Source organism: Babylonia areolata, chromosome 29 (assembly GCF_041734735.1).
Source record: "Babylonia areolata isolate BAREFJ2019XMU chromosome 29, ASM4173473v1, whole genome shotgun sequence".
Lineage (NCBI taxonomy): Eukaryota > Metazoa > Mollusca > Gastropoda > Neogastropoda > Buccinidae > Babylonia > Babylonia areolata.
Window position 1 is genome coordinate 13,899,075 of NC_134904.1, and position 17,500 is coordinate 13,916,574.

The following is a 17,500-nucleotide window of genomic DNA, read 5'->3' on the forward strand; positions in this document are numbered from 1 at the left end:
ATGGAAGCAAGAACATACCCAGAATGCACACCCCCGAAAACGGAGTATGGTTGCCTACATGACTACGTAAATAAAGAAAACGGTCATACACGTAAAATGTCATGTGTCTGTCTGAGTGTGTATGCGTGTGTGCCTGAAATCTGATTGAATGACACAGGAAACGACTGATGAGCGCCCCGCAATGGAAGCCGTCAGTCGGCTCTACCCAGGTAGGCAGCCTGTTGTGCAAATGACCCCGTGTTTGTAAAGCGATTAGAGATTGGTCTCTCCACGTATCCATATCAAATCAAATCAGATGTACGTTAATGTGTTAGTTGACTTGTTTTATAGTCATATTTTGAATAAATACACCCATCTGAAATTATACTTGATTCATTTCCAAACACAGAGGCACTGCATGTTTCACGTATCGTACGTTCCGAACTGCCGTTTTTCTCGCTGCGACTGGAACGGTCGGTCTGACAGCTCCTTTAGGGAATGCTTTTGCTTTTGAATTCCTACTCTATCATGTGCTTTTTTTCTTTTTTTTTTAATAGCTGCATTGTCTAATTTACTGCAAAGCAAAGCTGAACTGGACGCATTGTTGATTGTGGGTTTGATCTTGATGCGATTCTGCTCTGTATTCAGAATTGTGCGTTAAAGAGATTTCATATGTATGTATGTACATATTCATGTATATATAGATATATATGTATATACATCTCGGTGTATATGTCTGCCTCTCTCTCTCTCTCTCTCTCTCTCTATATATATATATATATATATGTGTGTGTGTGTGTGTGTGTGTGTGTGTGTGTGTGTGTGTGTGTGTGTGTGTGTGTGTGTGTGTGTGTTTGTATACATGTATAATCTTTCTCTCTGGTGTGTGTGTGTGTGTGCGTGTTTGTATACATGTATAATCTTTCTCTCTGGTGTGTGTGTGTGTGTGTGTGTGTGTGTGTGTGTGTGTGTGTGTGTGTGTGTTTAAGGATCATTAGGTGCGTGCTCTTTCGTTATCATTAAGTCATAAGCTTGTCAGGTGAAATATCCACGCAACTGTGTAAACAGCTTTTTGCTAAACTTTCGGAATTAAAAGTTCTGAACAAATAAACAAATAAATAAACTGACAAATAAATAGACAGATATAATACATACATACATACATACATACATACGGTGAAGTCCTACTTTAGGTTCCAGGAATTTGGGATGCTAAAATGGGACATTACCCATACACATGTAAATGGACAGATAGATAGATAGACAGACAGATAGACAGACAGATGTATAGATAGATAGATAGCGACAGATAGACAGAAAGAGACAGAGAAGGGGAGAGAGGGGGGGGAAGAGAGACAGACAGACAGACAGAGACCGAGACACAGAGAGAGACAGAGACAGAGAGAGAGAGAAACAAACAAACAAATACATCAGTACGTTACCTGTGGTCATCCCACATTTCACTCCATCGTCCACCTCCAGAATCGGGAAGGAAAAAGAAGTTCAATGGAGAGTCAAGCGTTGTAGAGACAAACAGCTGACAGCCAGACGTTGATCAATCAGTCCATCGTTGGTGTCGCAGACAAGAAGAACCAGGGGTGGTTTCTTCAATCAACTCGGAAAACGCACACAAGTTTCCGGTTACTCTGTTACCACTATCACAGCTTTCTCATTCTCTCTCTCTCTGTATGTATGTATGTATGTATGTACCATCACAGGAGACTCAGACTCAGAAGAGTGCCCAATAAATGCCACATCATAGCTTCCGTCCAGAGAAGAAGAACCAGAGGGGGTTTCCTCAATCAACTCGGAAAACGCACACAAGTTTCCGGTTACTCTGTTACCACTATCACAGCTTTCTCATTCTCTCTCTGTGTATGTATGTATGTATGTACCATCACAGGAGACTCAGACTCAGAAGAGTGCCCAATAAATGCCACATCATAGCTTCCGTCCAGAGAAGAAGAACCAGAGGGGGTTTCCTCAATCAACTTGGAACACGGACACAAGTTTCCAGTTACTACTATACGTACTGTCACAGCATTCTCACACTCTCTGTATGTACCAATCACATCAGACTCACTAAAAAGTGTGCCCATATAAAAGTCACAACATAGCTTACGGCCGTTTTCGGTGCATGTGATCCCACGTTGCCTATATAATTATGTGGAGTGATGGCCTAGAGGTAACGCGTCCGCCTAGGAAACGAGAGAATCTGAGCGCGCTGGTTCGAAAATCACAGCTCAGCCGCCGATATTTTCTCCCCCTTCCATTAGTGAGACCTTGAGTGGTGGTCTGGACGCTAGTCATTCGGATGATACGATAAACCGAGGTCTCGTGTTCAGCATGCACTTAGCGCACGTAAAAGAACCCACGGCAACAAAAGGGTTGTTTCTGGCCAAAATTCTGTAGAAAAATCCACTTCGATAGGAAAAGCAAATAAAGTTGCACGCAGGAAAAAATACACAAACAAAAATGGGTGGCGCTGTTAGTGTAGCGACGCGCTCTCCCTGGGGAGAGCAGCCCGAATTTCACACAGAGAAATTTATTGTGATAAAAAGAAATACAAAATACAAATACAAATATTCAGGGCCTGGCGAGAGAGAAAAGGGAGGTTCCAGTAGTGGCCCTCAGAGCAAGGATCCCAACACAGATAGTTATTATTGTCTTTGGAGCTGTGGAGGAAGAAAAACAAGAGCGGCAAGGCCTTCAAGACTCACTTGTGATAAATTAAGTCCCCTAGCATTAATTACAGAGTAATTTCCCTTTTTTACTATCTGCACCAAAACGTTTGCAAAATAGATAAAAATTCCATGCTTAGCAAAAGAAGTTCCTGTTTGAACAAAAAAATGATAATAATGACTGCTCTTGCTGTTGTGTCAGAATAAGAGGTCAAGGTGCCAAGTTTAGAGAATACAAAAAATATAAATATAACAGTAAATGCAGTTTGCATATAATTAGGCTTTTTTTTTGTGCCCATCCCAGAGGTGCAATATTGTTTTAAACAAGATGACTGGAAAAAACTGAACTTTTCCTATTTTTATGCCTAATTTGGTGTCAACTGACAAAGTATTTGCAGAGAAAAAGTCAATGTTAAAGTTTACCACGGACACACAGACACAGACACACGGACACACACACACACACACACAGAGATAACCGAACATCGGGTTAAAACATAGACTCACTTTGTTTACACAAGTGAGTCAAAAAAGGTTCAGTCTTCCTACACTCGCTTCAAATCAAATCAGACCAAATCATATTGCCCAACCGACCGACCACAAAGGGAACTGTTTCAGGTCAGCTACACTTGCTTGACATGTTATCTTTTCGATCCTTAAAGCTAAGTTAACTAAGTTAACTCACTCAGTACGGCCAGTCTTCCCTTCTCCTCTACACAGATCCCTCGGATGTCCAGTGGGTGTCTGAATGACCCAACCTTTTTATTTTTTCCGTCGTCAGAATTGTGGTATTCTTTGTCAACATTCACCTCTTCAGTATAAGAGCCTTCCGCTTGCAATATTTTGATGGTGGTAATTGGGGTGAAACGCTGTTAACGTCGTCTATTTCGCCGTTCGTATGGAGAGAGTTTTAAGCTAAGTTAACTAAGTTAAAGCTTAACGCAAGAGAACCGGGCTTGGTTGTACAAGCAAACACACTTTAACTCAGAAACGTTAAATTTATCAAATTTACTCAGACTTCGACTAAACGCTTCGCTAATTCCATAGGTTAGGAATAAGAAGAAAAAAAAGAGAAAAAAAATCTTAGCTCACTTTTTTTTTCTTTTTTTTTAAAAATATAATCAAATATTATTTATTGTTGTGAAAAATGTCAATGTTCTGTGACACGCCAATATGATCTCTTTGAATATAAAAAAAAATGTGCATGTCTTTTAAGCGGTTGTTTATTATTATCGTTATTATCGTTCTTATCATTATTTTCATTTAAAATTAATACTGCTCAGTGTTCTTAAAATTTAAAATCTTCTTCGATGTGTCGCAGTAATTTCATGGCATCTCTTGATCATTCAAACGCATACATGTCTTTCAAATGCATCTTTTGTAATTGTACTGTGGACATAAGCAACACGACCACATGCAAAAAAAAAAAATAAATAAATAAAAAAAAAAAAAGTAAATAAAGAGATACATGAATAAAACCTTTCGGGGATAAGAGAGCTGACTTTTTGACTCGACTTATGCAACTTAGTCCTGATCTATTCCACGCTGTTCTTCCCCGAATCTCGTCAAGGCTTCTACGCTGATCTAAAATGACGAACTGGGTGGTAATATTTAATGTTTACTTAATATAACTCTCTCCATACGAACGGCGAAAGAGACGACGTTAACAGCGTTTCACCCCAGTTACCATCATCAAAATATTGCAAGCGGAAGGCTCTTATACTGAAGAGGTGAATGTTGACAAAGAATACCACAATTCTGACGACGGAAGCTAAAGGTTGGGTCATTCAGACACCCACTGGACATCCGAGGGGTCTGGGTAGAGGAGAAGAGAGGACTGGCCGTACTGAGTGAGTTAAAACCAGCTGACACTGCAGCAAATGTATCAACCACTGACTCAAGTAAAAGTAAACCGTTTCAATAATCATAATGTACATAATACAGAGCCGTACACGTCGTAAACCAAACTCTGATGCTCTCATGTTAATTAATGCGTGGTTGAAGTGATAATGCATTTGCTGTGCATGCACGCGTCTTGTCTTTCCACTAACCAGGTGTTTGTTGTGTCGGTATCTGTGGAATGATGACTAATCAGCCCTTGTATCTAAGGAAAATGCTTTACAGGAGTTGTGATGTTTTCATCTCAATTGAAAGAAAGCTACTGTCGTGTCTCTGATTTTTCCAAAGGCAATGGTGGATGATCAGATTTTTTTGATTTTTTTTTAATTCTTCTTCTACGTTAACTCAGTGGAGATATATTTGAGCTCCACACAGGGGAACTGTTCAGACTGTCAGAATTACAGAATATCAGAACTGTCAGCACTGAATATGAATTTTGATGTTTTCACTGGAGTTGTGTTTGTTCAGTGGAGGAAGGTAAACGATACAATGGACATGAAAATAGCTATGTATGCACAGTATGAGTGGTCGCCAGTTAATTTAACTCTCTCCATACAAATGTCGAAAGAGACGACGTTAACAGCGTTTCACCCCAGTTACCACCATCAAAATATTACAAGCGGAAGGCTCTTATACTGAAGAGATGAATGTTGACAAAGAATACCACAATTCTGACGACGGAAGCTAAAGGTTGGGTCATTCAGACACCCACTGGACATCCGAGGGGTCTGTGTAGAGGAGAAGAGAGGACTGGCCGTACTGAGTGAGTTAAAAACTGTGTGGAAACAAGCATTAAAGTGGGAAGGAGAAGTAATATATAGTCCAGAACTGAAGACAAAAAAAACAACAACCATGTATTGTAAACTCTTCTTGTATTTTTCTCTGTGTGTGTGTGTGTGCCACGGTGTGTGTGTGTGTGTGTGTGTGTGTGTGTGTGTGTGTGTGTGTGTGTGTGTGTGTGTGTGTGTGTGTGTGTGTGTGTGTGTGTGTGTGTGTGTGTGTGTGTGTGGAGAGAGAGAGAGAGAGAGAGAGAGAGAGAGAGAGAGCATGATAACATAGCCATTCTCTGAGATGGTACATATGTCTACCGTTTTACGGGTAGAGATCAGCTACACCGATTTCATGGCACAAAATCCTTTAGTGAAAACGGTGTCTACACGGTCAAAGAACACTTCCAGTTCTATCCGTTTTCGGTTGTTGTTACTAATTAATTCTTCTTCAGTCACTGAGCGAAACAGACCTTCATTTTTAGTTTCACACACAACTTCTGAAAATACCGATATAATTTTATTCTATATCATACATAAACGACAAAAAAATAATAAATAAATATTTTTTTTTTAAATAAAAATAAAAAAAGGTCAAACAAAGGAAACTAATCCACCAATCTCATAATAATAATAATGATAATAATAACGATGATAATAATAGTAATAATGATAATGATAAATAACGATGATAATAATAGTAATATAGTAATAATGATAATGATAAATAACGATGATAATAATAGTAATAATAATAATAAATAATGATGATATTAATAGCACTGAATATTAATAGTAGTAGTAATGAAAATAATATCAATAGTAGTAGTAGTAGTAGTAGTAGTAGTAGTAAAGAGAGGGCACTGAAAACGGAAATTTCACAAGCCAACCTGCCACGAAGTCACTCAAACCTGATGTTCGTTGTTTAGTTGTTTTTTGTTTCTCTCCATTCCGTTTTTGTTTTTTTGTTTGTTTTGTTGTTTTCTTTGTTTTTTTTGTTTTTTTAGCAAAACACGGTGCGCACGGACCACCACCACCACCTCAATTCAAATCACACACCCCCCACAGCAGCAAACAGCCGGCGGCAAAAACCTACCGGCCGAGACTGAGACAACACACAAGACAGATGATGCTGGCTACTCGGAGGAACTGAACAGCTGAAGAAACTAAAACAATCCGCGAGAAAAGGTCATTCGTTACACCACGCACCGACTTCACACAATCCATTGATCACACTCACACACTCTCTCACACTTCACGCGCGCTCGCTCCCACGCACACACACACACACACACACACATACACCCACACGCACCCACACTCCCACACTCACAACACCACGCTACACACGACGGCACAAAGCTGTGCGCGCCAGCTCTTGTCGTCTGCTTCGGGACGGAAACTACGAGAGAGTAATCTCCCTTCAAGGCAGGCCGCTCGCAACACGCGCGGACCGGCAGCAGGCTCGGAGGGAAGAAGGAGGAGGGGGAGGGGGTAAGGGAGTGGGGGGGGGGGTGTAGACACGAACGTGTCCATGTTCTGTCTGTGACGTTTGGCAGCCTTGTTGTAGGGGGAGAGAGATGTTATAGCTGGGCGATAGTCTTTCGTTATCGTTACAACGCTGCCACCTCCTCCCCCCACCACCAATCCCCACCCCCACCCCCACCCACACAACCCCCTACCCCCCATTACCACTCCCCCCCACCACCACCACCACCCTCGCGCGCGAGTAATAAAGTTTTTTTTTTAACATCTCTCTCTCTCTCTCTCTCTCTCTCTCTCTCTCTCTCTGACGAGACCGTTGATATGTATGTATAACATTTTGGTATGGCTGTGATGTGCTTGTATGTCTATATACATCCCTTCATGAGGGGCTATGGCCTATAATGAATAGAGTATTCGCATTCGCATTCGCATTCATTCTCTCTCTCTCTCTCTCTCTCTCTCTCTCTCTCTCTCTCTCTCTTCTCTCTCTCTCTCTCTCATGTCTCATATCTTCTCTCTCTGGATTATCGATTTCGGAAGAAGCCACTTAGAATTTCCATCTTGATGATATATATATATATATATATATATATATATATATTGATCATGTTCGTTTTCCATGAACTGATTCTCCATCCCCCTACAACAGAGAGATAGAAAGCCATGCAAGAGAACTTGCAAAAAAAAAAAATGTGACCTGAGCAGGCAAAGTGCAAGGGAAATGCTCACTGATTTCTCTAGAAAGCACCAAGGAAGATTTAGCAGCAGTGACCCCCCCACCCCCACCCCCACCCCCACCCCCACGCCTCCCACCCCCTAAGTTTCCATCCTAAACGGTGTGTAAAAACAGCATGTCTGAACGAATAAAGATAACGTTTGGTTATTGATGATCAAATTCTCATTCACTGTCATCGAGGCGTGCATATGCAGGCTATTGGATAGCAGGAAGCTTTTTTTTTTTTTTTTTTTTTTTTATTAAGCGAGTCACACAAATTGAGAACATGAAAGGTCGCAAGTTCGATTCCCGGCCACTAAAAGCACAATTATCTCGTTATCATTTGATTTTTATCCCCCCCCCCCTTCCCCCTCCACCCCCACCCCCATCTCCCTCACTCTCTATTTCAGCTCATGGCCGTCCGGGAACAGAGAACGCGGTAGGTTCCAGTGGGTGGGAAAAGGAACCACACGGTCGAATGTCATCGAGATGCGGCATTAACGTTGGTGTTCACTGTTTGTTCTTTCGTGTGGTGGTGGTGGTGGGTTGCTGGGTGCATGTGAACACTGAGCCTGGCCTAAAGGTACCCCTTTGTTCATCTGTTTCAGCTGACACAGAATCTGAACCTGATTCCGATGATTAATTTTCCTGACCAACACTGCAGGTGGCTGGTGTGTGTTTCAGTCGGGCCTGGTTAGGTCATGGAAGGAAAGTGTATAGTTTGTGAACAGCCACCTAACACACACACACACACACACACACACACACACACACACACACACACACACACACACACGCACACACACACACACACACACACACACACACACACACACACACACACGCACACACACACGCACGCACGCACACACACACACACACACACACACACACACACACACACACACACACACATTCATAAAGGGTGAGTGAGGATGGGGTCAAATTAACTGTGATATAAAATGTAACATAAACTACTGCAATCACTTCGCGTGGATGATGATGATCCCTCTTCTGCCGGTGCTTTTAAATACGTTCCAGTTCTCTAATGTCTCATGATAATCATCATATATTTGGTATTAAGGAGACATAAAGAACCACTGCTGGCGACTGTCAAACGACGGAAGATGGCATGGTTTGGTCACGTCATACGACATAACACCCTCTCCAAAACCATCCTGCAAGAGACTGTAGAGGGAGGGCGCAGACGGGGGCGGCAGAGAAAGAGCTGGTCCGACAACGTCAAGGAATGGACCAAAATGACGATGCCAGATCTCCTCACGACAGCTGCCAACAGAACGGCGTGGCGAGCTATGACATCTTCCTCATGTCCCCCCAACGACCCCAGCGGTCGAGGGAATGAGTGAGTGAGTGTGTGAAAGAGCCAAGTGATCCTGATGCTTCCTTTTAACAGAAAGGGTTGTGCATTTTCTTGCATCGCAAGATGTACATCACCGTTACTTTCATTTAAAGTGTGGTATCATAAAACACTGAAACATCTCACATTATGGTTCTATAGATAAAGATAGATCGTTGATGTACAATGAAAACGATATTGGATCCAGAACTGAACCCTGTGGAACGTCAACTTTGTTGGAAAGAAAAATATGCTTTCGTGTTTAAAGATACTTTTCGTTGTCTTTTGGGGAAAAAAAAACGATGAAATTTCATTCTAAAGCTATAGGAGATAATTCATAAACTGTCAATTTTTATTTAGCAGTTCATGACGTCAGAAGCCTTTGTAATATTTACCACAAAAAAAAAAAAAAACAAAAAAAACTAGGTTGATTGTTTTAACTACATTTAAAAATAATCTGCCCAATGAATTAGTAAGGGCTGTGTGACAAGAATAATTCTGTCTAAATCTTCACCGACGGGGATGCATGAGATATTCGTCAGGATGTGACAGAAGACACTTGTATTGTATTGTATTGTATTGTATTGTATTGTGCTTATTGCATTGACGTATTGTTCTTGTAGTATTGACAGAATAGGTAGAATCGAGAGAGTTCTATCAATCGAGGAGACAGTTTTGTTTCCCGACTCATACAATGCTATGATTTTTTATACATTTTTTTCGGAACGCAATGTTTGTCATCAAAGACAAAGATTGTATGAACAGGAAAGAAATTAAAGCAAGAAGAAGAAAAAAAAACAGAGAAAGAAAGAGAGAAAAAAAAGGAAGGACAGCAAGACATGAAGGAAGGAAAGAAAGAAAAAAACCAAAGGAACAAATGAATGAATAAATAAACGAACAAAGAAAGGAAGGAACGGAAAAAAAAAACAAAGGAAGACGGAAAGAAACAAAGAAATAAATGAATACATAAATAAACGAAGAAAGAAAAACAGAAGCGTATTGCGAAGTATCGATCCGGCAATCACCATAACTTCAAGCTTTCAACTCAGGAGATGTTTCCCTTGCTGCTAATGAACATTTTCCACTCTAAGAAATGGGGCGGCTTGCAGCGCTTCCAAATTTCCGCTTCCGCTAATTCCTTAATTACGCAACGCATCAACTCTAAATGCGCTTTTTTTTTGTTATTGTTTGATTCCGTTTTATTTCATCTTATTTCATTTCATTTCGTTTCTTTATGGTGTCAGCAGCAACAGCAATGACGCTCATACCCACGGTTTGAATTTCTTCTTTTTTTTCTTTTCTTTTTTTTTCTCAAGAAAAAGAAGTTTGAATTTTGAACTGATGCGTTCTAAAGCCATACAAAACAGTTTCAGTTTCAGTAGCTCAAGGAGGCGTCACTGCGTTCGGGACAAATCCATATACGCTACACCACATCTCCCAAGCAGATGCCTGACCAGCAGCGTAACTTTACCCAACGCGCTTAGTCAGGCCTTGAGAAAACGAATGCCAACAGCACCCGGTGTTCTCAGGCGGTCACCCCCATCCAAGTACTAACCGGGCCCGACGTTGCTTAACTTCGGTGATCGGACGAGAACCGGTGTTTTCAACGTGGTATGGCCGTTGGCAAAACAGTGTGCAATAATAGTGTTATATTTTTCACACGAAGAAAAGAAAGAAAGAAAGAAAAGGAAAAGAAATGAAAGTAAGGACTTGCCGAAACAAAATAACAAATTAAAAAAAAAGGCCACTTCTAAGTTTACATCAATAGCCCATGTTTCGTGCAAGCGTCGCAAAATTTCTAGCATAGTTTCAGCTTACAAAAGACCTTTATATCATTCGTCTGATTGTTTCTGCAATAAAAGAAGCACAAAAAAACCCACTCGTTCTGAAATAAAAACTGTTGCTTCTGGAGTGGATGGACAAAAGGCGCTAGAAATGTTAAAAACCTAATCACGGTCATAGAACAGCAATTTTCCGTATTGATTTTTGCACTGAAAATGGGTTAAACTGATTTTTTTTTTTTTTTTTTTTTTTACTGAAAATGCCGAGCACTTGTACGTGCATGCGTACATTGGCCTACGAGCGCGCACACAGACACAGAATATCAAATTATGTGCACAGTGAAACTTTCGCTACTACTGCTACTACAACTATTACTACTACTACTATAATTTCTACTACTACTACTGCTGCCGCTGCTGTTGCTACTACTACTTTTACTGCTGCTACTACTGTTGTTGCTGCTACTATTATCATTGTTACACACATTCTCTCTCTCACACACACACACACACACACACACACACACACACACCACACACACACACACACACACACACACACACACACACACACACACACACACACACACACACACACCTCAATAACTTTTATTGCTGCAATGTCATCTGTACAAAAACAGAAAGGGCAATCAAAAACCAACCCATGTGTACTTTAGGGACCAAGCCCCTTTTGGAACAAACCACTTCATGCACACACTCGGATATTCAAAATTCGAATAACACAGGAAATATTCCCAGTCAGGTGATGCTAACAGATGATGAATATAATATACAAACAAGATTAGGGAAAATTTGTTTATGAATGCTGTTGCAATTTATTGCATCAACTGATTAATTAATTGTGTATTTTTCATTCATTCATACATGTACCATTGCACTTGTGTTTTATAAATCTTAAGGTTTCATGACAATAAAAATCTATTCTATTCTACTCTATTCTATTCTATTCTAATCTTGGACGTTCACATCTCTGCACTAGCTGCACTGGATACTACCACTACTACTTCTTCCACTACTAATAATGACGAGGACGATGATGATGATGATGATGTTGAAGATAACAAGAATAATAATAAGAAGAAGAATGTTGGAGATTGTGATGATAATGATGATTTTCATCATGATGATAATGATGAGAAGAAGAAGAATGAATGAATGAATGAATGAATGAATAGTACTCTATCCAGAAACCTGCTCCTGGTACTATAGGGTAGGTATGACTAATTGCGAACAAACCAGTCGAAGCGACCAGCTCATCGCGTGTTCTGTAAATATAACATGTCGTACGATAGTCAAATATAGTTCTTTTGTTTTTGAAGGCTTTCTCCGACTGGTTACACGTGGAAAAGTTCGTCTAATCATTCATTCCTTTCAACGTTTTGTCGACGTTTGAAATAGCAGGGGTGCCTGAGAGTAAATGCGAACAGGCAAGTCTCTTATATATTGCGAACGATGGGTTTTGGCACATTTAGACAATCGAAACAGAAGCAGGTCTTCTACTCTTTAGACAAAACATATTATTAGAACATGGCACCAGACTGCTGTATTGTTGGTTTTGATCACACATGCACACAAACAGACATTTAAACACACACACACACACACACACACACACACACACACACACACACACACACACACACACACACACACACACACACACACACACACACACACACCGCACACAAACACACTCTTTTTGAGAGTGTTCAGTAACTGTGCAGCATCGTTCGCAAATAGACTCAGGTCAAAATATCCTGTGGTCTAATTGTAAACGACACTATTTTGCAGATTCCTGTCAAAACTGACGTTCTGATCTGTCACCATTATGCTTTCTTAATTTCTCAAAGCACTGGTGATGCGCAATCAAAATATTTCAATCCAATCAACTATTTTAAACTGTGTCAAAGTTCAAACTGAACTCGATCATGCACACGCAACCTTGCACACACGCACGCACACACACACACACACACACACACACACACACACACACACACACACACACACACACACACGACACACGACACACGGCACCACGACACACGTCAAACGAGACACATAAGATAAGAATCACTGCAGCTAGCAACCCGCCGAGCCATCGACAACAAAGACTGGGCCATCATCTCGACCGGTTATAACCGGATCTCTTGACAACATGCTTCCGGCGAGAAATGGGTTCCAGGGGCAATGGAAACTCAGGAGGAAGAAGAAGCGATTGAAGATGGGTGGGGAAGAAGGATGCTTATGTAGATGGGAGATTAATTAAGAGTGGTGGGGAAATGAAACATTGGGAGGGGGAGGGGGCTTGGGGGGGGGGTGGGTGTGGGTGAAAGGGGAGTGATTGGGTGCTTGGAAGGTGTGTGGGGGGGGGGGGGGGGCGTGGGGGGGGGGGGGGGCGTAGGGGGAGAGCGTGTTGGAGTTAGGTTTTAGTTTCTCAAGGAAGCATCACTGCGTTCAGACAGTTCCTTAATAATTATACGCTCCACTATAATTATACGCTCCACTGCATCTGCTCAGCAGATACCTGATGAAACAGTGCAACCCATAGCACTTAGACCTTGAGGGGAAATCAATATATATATATATATATATATATGTGTGTGTGTGTGTGTGTGTGTGTGTGTGTGTGTGTGTGTGTGTGTGTGTGTGTGTGTGTGTGTGTGTGTGTGTGTGTGTGTGTGATCAAATAAAAATAGATAGAAAGAAAGGAAATGATTTTCAAAAGTATAAATAGAAATAATGAACAAGCTAAAACAAACCAATAGTAATTTTAATAATAATGATGATAATAATATATGAATAAATAAATAAACAAATAAATAACTGAATAGATACATAAATGAATATTTAGAAGAAGAAGCAGAAGAAGAAAACATTATTTTATTGAAAGAAACAAACAAACAAATAAATAAATGAATTAATGAATAATGAGGAGATTAGGGGCGAGTTGGGAAATGTAGGTTGGGTAGGGTTGTAATGGTGGAATGGGTGTGTATTGGGGGGAGGGGGGGGGTTCGGTGGGAAGGGGGGGGGGGGTGCAGGTTGTAGAGGAGGAGCAGGGGACTGGAATTATGAGGCAGGTGATTTTTTTTTCTCCCCCCCCCCCCTTCCTTTGCGCTCGTCGTTTTCTCTTTCAGTGAGTCGTCAAGATATTCCTTCGGGCGATTTTCCTTCTACTGTTCTCTTTTCCTTCCTTCCTTCCTTCCTTCCTTCCTTCCTTTCTTTCTTTCTTTCTTCCTTTCTACACACACACACACACACACACACACACACACACACCACACACACACACACACACACACACACACACACACACACACACACACACACACACACACACACACACACACACTTCTAGCATCTTGGGCTCCGCTCCTTGTAGAAAGAACTGAGGTGATTACCGAGACCGGTAAAATATAAAGATAAGGAAAAAAAAAAAACAGTAGTCTTGGCAAATCTTGAAAACTTGTAATCAAAATGCAGCTAACTTTTTGCTGTGTAACGGCTTCTTCAGGCAAGGGCAAAATACACACGTGTGTGTGTGTGTGTTGTGTGTGTGTGTGTGTGTGTGTAGAGAGAGAGAGAGAGAGAGAAGACAAGACAAGAAGAAATTCTTTATTTTTGACGATAATCGATAAGCACTGACGCGCTTTTTTTTTCATCCAGTCCCCGCCCTGAAACGGGATCAACAGAGAGAGAGAGAGGGAGAGAGAGAGAGAGAGAGAGAGAGAGAGAGAGAGAGAGATTCATATTACATACATACATACATACATACAGCAAAGGAAAACAGGCATGACACACGTATGAAAACTGCCAACAGGCAACTCTCATTTCCTGCCCAGTAAAAAAAAAAAAAAAAAAAAAAAAAAAAAAGGAAAGAAGGAAAAAAAAGTATCTAAAAAAAAATGCAACACAATCAAAGCATCCAATTCATCTACACACGGCAAAATAATAATAATAATAATAATAATATACCCACCAGGCACCATCACCGTGATTCGAACCCGGACCCTCAGATTGACAGTCCAACGCTTTAACCACTCGGCTATTGCGCCCGTCTACGGAGTGATTCTACGTGGGGAAACACAAAAAAGGCGGAGAAAAACCGAAAGAAAAGTCGGGTAGTCGGGTAGGGTGGTTTGGGGTGGGTGGTTTGGGGTGGGGGTAGGGGAGTAGGGGTTAGGTGGTGTATTTGTATTTGTTTTCGGGGTTTTTTTTTTGTTTTGTTTTTTTTGTTTGTTTGTTGTTGTTTTTTTGTCTTTGTATTTTCTTTTTATCACAACAGATTTCTCTGTGTGAAATTCGAGCTGCTCTCCCCAATGAGAGCGCGTCGCTACACTACAGCGCCACACTTTTGTGTGTGTGTGTGTGTGTGTGTGTGTGTGTGTGTGTGTGTGTGTGTGTGTGTGTGTGTGTGTGTGTGTGTGTGTGTTTTGTTGTTGTTGTTTTTCCTGCGTGCAATTTCTATTATTATTATTATTATTATTATTTGTTTTTCCTATCGAAGTGGCTTTTTCTACAGAATTTTGCCAGGAACAACCCTTTTGTTGCCGTGGGTTCTTTTACGTGCGCTAAGTGCGTGCTGCACACGGGACCTCGGTTTATCGTCTCATCCGAATAACTAGCGTCTAGACCAGGGTAGAGTTGGGGGTAGAGGTTAGGGGGTGGGGCTGGGGGTAGGGGTTAGGGGGTGGGGTTGGGAAGCTTGGGGAAGTGGGAACAGGGCAGGGAAAGGGTGTTGAGGATATTGGAACCGCTGGGGGAAGTGGGAACAGGACTGGGAAAGGGTGGTGAGAATACAGGAACAGCTGGGGGAAGTTGGAACAGGGCTGGGAAAGGGTGGTGAGGATATTGGAACCGCTGGGGTAAGTGGGAACAGGGCAGGGAAAGGGTGGTGAGGATATTGGAACCGCTGGGGGAAGTGGGAACAGGGCTGGGAAAGGGTGATGAGGATATTGGAACCGCTGGGGGAAGTGGGAACAGGGCTGGGAAAGGGTGGTGAGAATACAGGAACAGCTGGGGGAAGTGGGAACAGGGCTGGGAAAGGGTGGTGAGAATACAGGAACAGCTGGGGGAAGTGGGAACAGTGCTGGGAAAGGGTGGTGAGAATACAGGAACAGCTGGGGGAAGTGGGAACAGGGCTGGGGGAAGTGGGAACAGGGCTGGGGGAAGTGGGAACAGGGCTGGGAAAGGGTGGTGAGAATACAGGAACAGCTGGGGGAAGTGGGAACAGGGCTGGGAAAGGGTGGTGAGGATATTGGAACCGCTGAGTGGAGTGATCCGAAGGCTTGGGGAAGGGGGAACACCCTAGAGAGATGAGGGTGAGAGGGAGATTTGGAGGATGTGGTTTAGGGGCGGAGGGCGGGGTGGGGGGGGGGAGCAGAGTGACGAAGGCTTGGGGAAAGGGGGTGTAGACCTAGAGAGATGAGGGTGAGAGGGAGATTCTGAGGATGTGGTTTAGGGGCGGGAGGGGAGGGGGTACGCGGGGGGGGGGGGGAGCAGAGGGACGAAGGCCTGGGGAAAGGGGTAGACCTTGAGAGATGAGGGTGAGAGGGAGATTTGGAGGATATGGTTTAGGGGCGGGGGAGGGGGGGGGCGGGGGGGGGGTTGGGGGGGAGGGGGGCAGAGGGACGAAACTTAGGGAAAGGGGGTGTAGACCTAGAGAGATGAGGGTGAGAGGGAGATTTAGAGGATGTTGTTTAGGGGCGGGTGTTGGGGGTGGGGGGTGGGGGCAGAGGGACGAAGGCTTGGGGAAAGGGGGGTGTAGACCTAGAGAGATGAGGGTGAGAGGGAGATTTGGAGGATGTGGTTTAGGGGCGGGAGTTGGCGGGGGGGGGGGGGGGGAGCAGAGGGACGAAGGCTTGGGGAAAGGGGTAGACCTTGAGAGATGAGGGTGAGAGGGAGATTTGGAGGATGTGGTTTAGGGGGGGGGGGGGGGGGGGTTGGAGGGGGGCAGAGGGACGAAACTTAGGGAAAGGGGGTCTAGACCTAGAGAGATGAGGGTGAGAGGGACATTTAGAGGATGTTGTTTAGGGGCGGGGGTTGGGGGTGGGGGTGGGGGCAGAGGGACGAAGGCTTGGGGAAAGGGGGGTGTAGACCTAGAGAGATGAGGGTGAGAGGGAGATTCTGAGGATGTGGTTTAGGGGGCGGGGGTGGGGGGAGGAGAGGGACGAAGGCTTGGGGAAAGGGGGGTGTAGACCTAGAGAGATGAGGGTGAGAGGGAGATTTGGAGGATGTGGTTGGTTGGGGGGGGGGGGGACGAATGCTTAGGGAAGGTGGTGGGGGTGAGGACAGACCTTGTGAGATGGTGATGGGAGGAGAGGGGTTTTTTTTTTGGGGGGGCGGGGGGGGGGAAGTTGAGGGGGGGGTGGCTGGAGGAGGGATGATGGAGGGGGAAGGGGAGGAGGAGGAGGAGGACGGGGGCGGGGGGGGGGGGGGTCTTGCTAACTGACATCGCTCAGTGTCAAACGCTGATTAAACTGTCACATGTCATTAAACACGCATTTTCGCCGAAAATAATATCGATTTGAACGCTTTTGTTGTTGTCGTTGTTGTTGTTGTTGCTCTCTTTTTTTTTCTTTTTTTTTTTTTTTTTTGAATATAATTTAGTTTTCAAATTCCCTTACACCTGAGTGAAATGTGGAAGGGAAAGAGGAGAATCGGATGACTGCACTACACTGATTAAAACGTCAGTCTGTTGAATGAACTGCGGGGTCTTATTACTGATTGAACTTCCGATGTGTTAGTTTATTCTGTCATTTATTTATTTATTTATTTATTTATTTATTTATTTATTTGTTTGTCAGTCTGTT

General features: G+C 43.0%; 1 non-coding gene across 1 annotated transcript; it reads right to left on the minus strand.

Annotated features, from left to right (window-relative positions):
* Nucleotides 1-10,387: 10,387 nt before the first annotated feature.
* On the minus strand, nt 10,388-10,508 carry LOC143275135 (5S ribosomal RNA). Its single transcript, XR_013053387.1, has one exon. It is a non-coding gene; the product is annotated as a 5S ribosomal RNA (ribosomal RNA).
* Nucleotides 10,509-17,500: the final 6,992 nt, after the last annotated feature.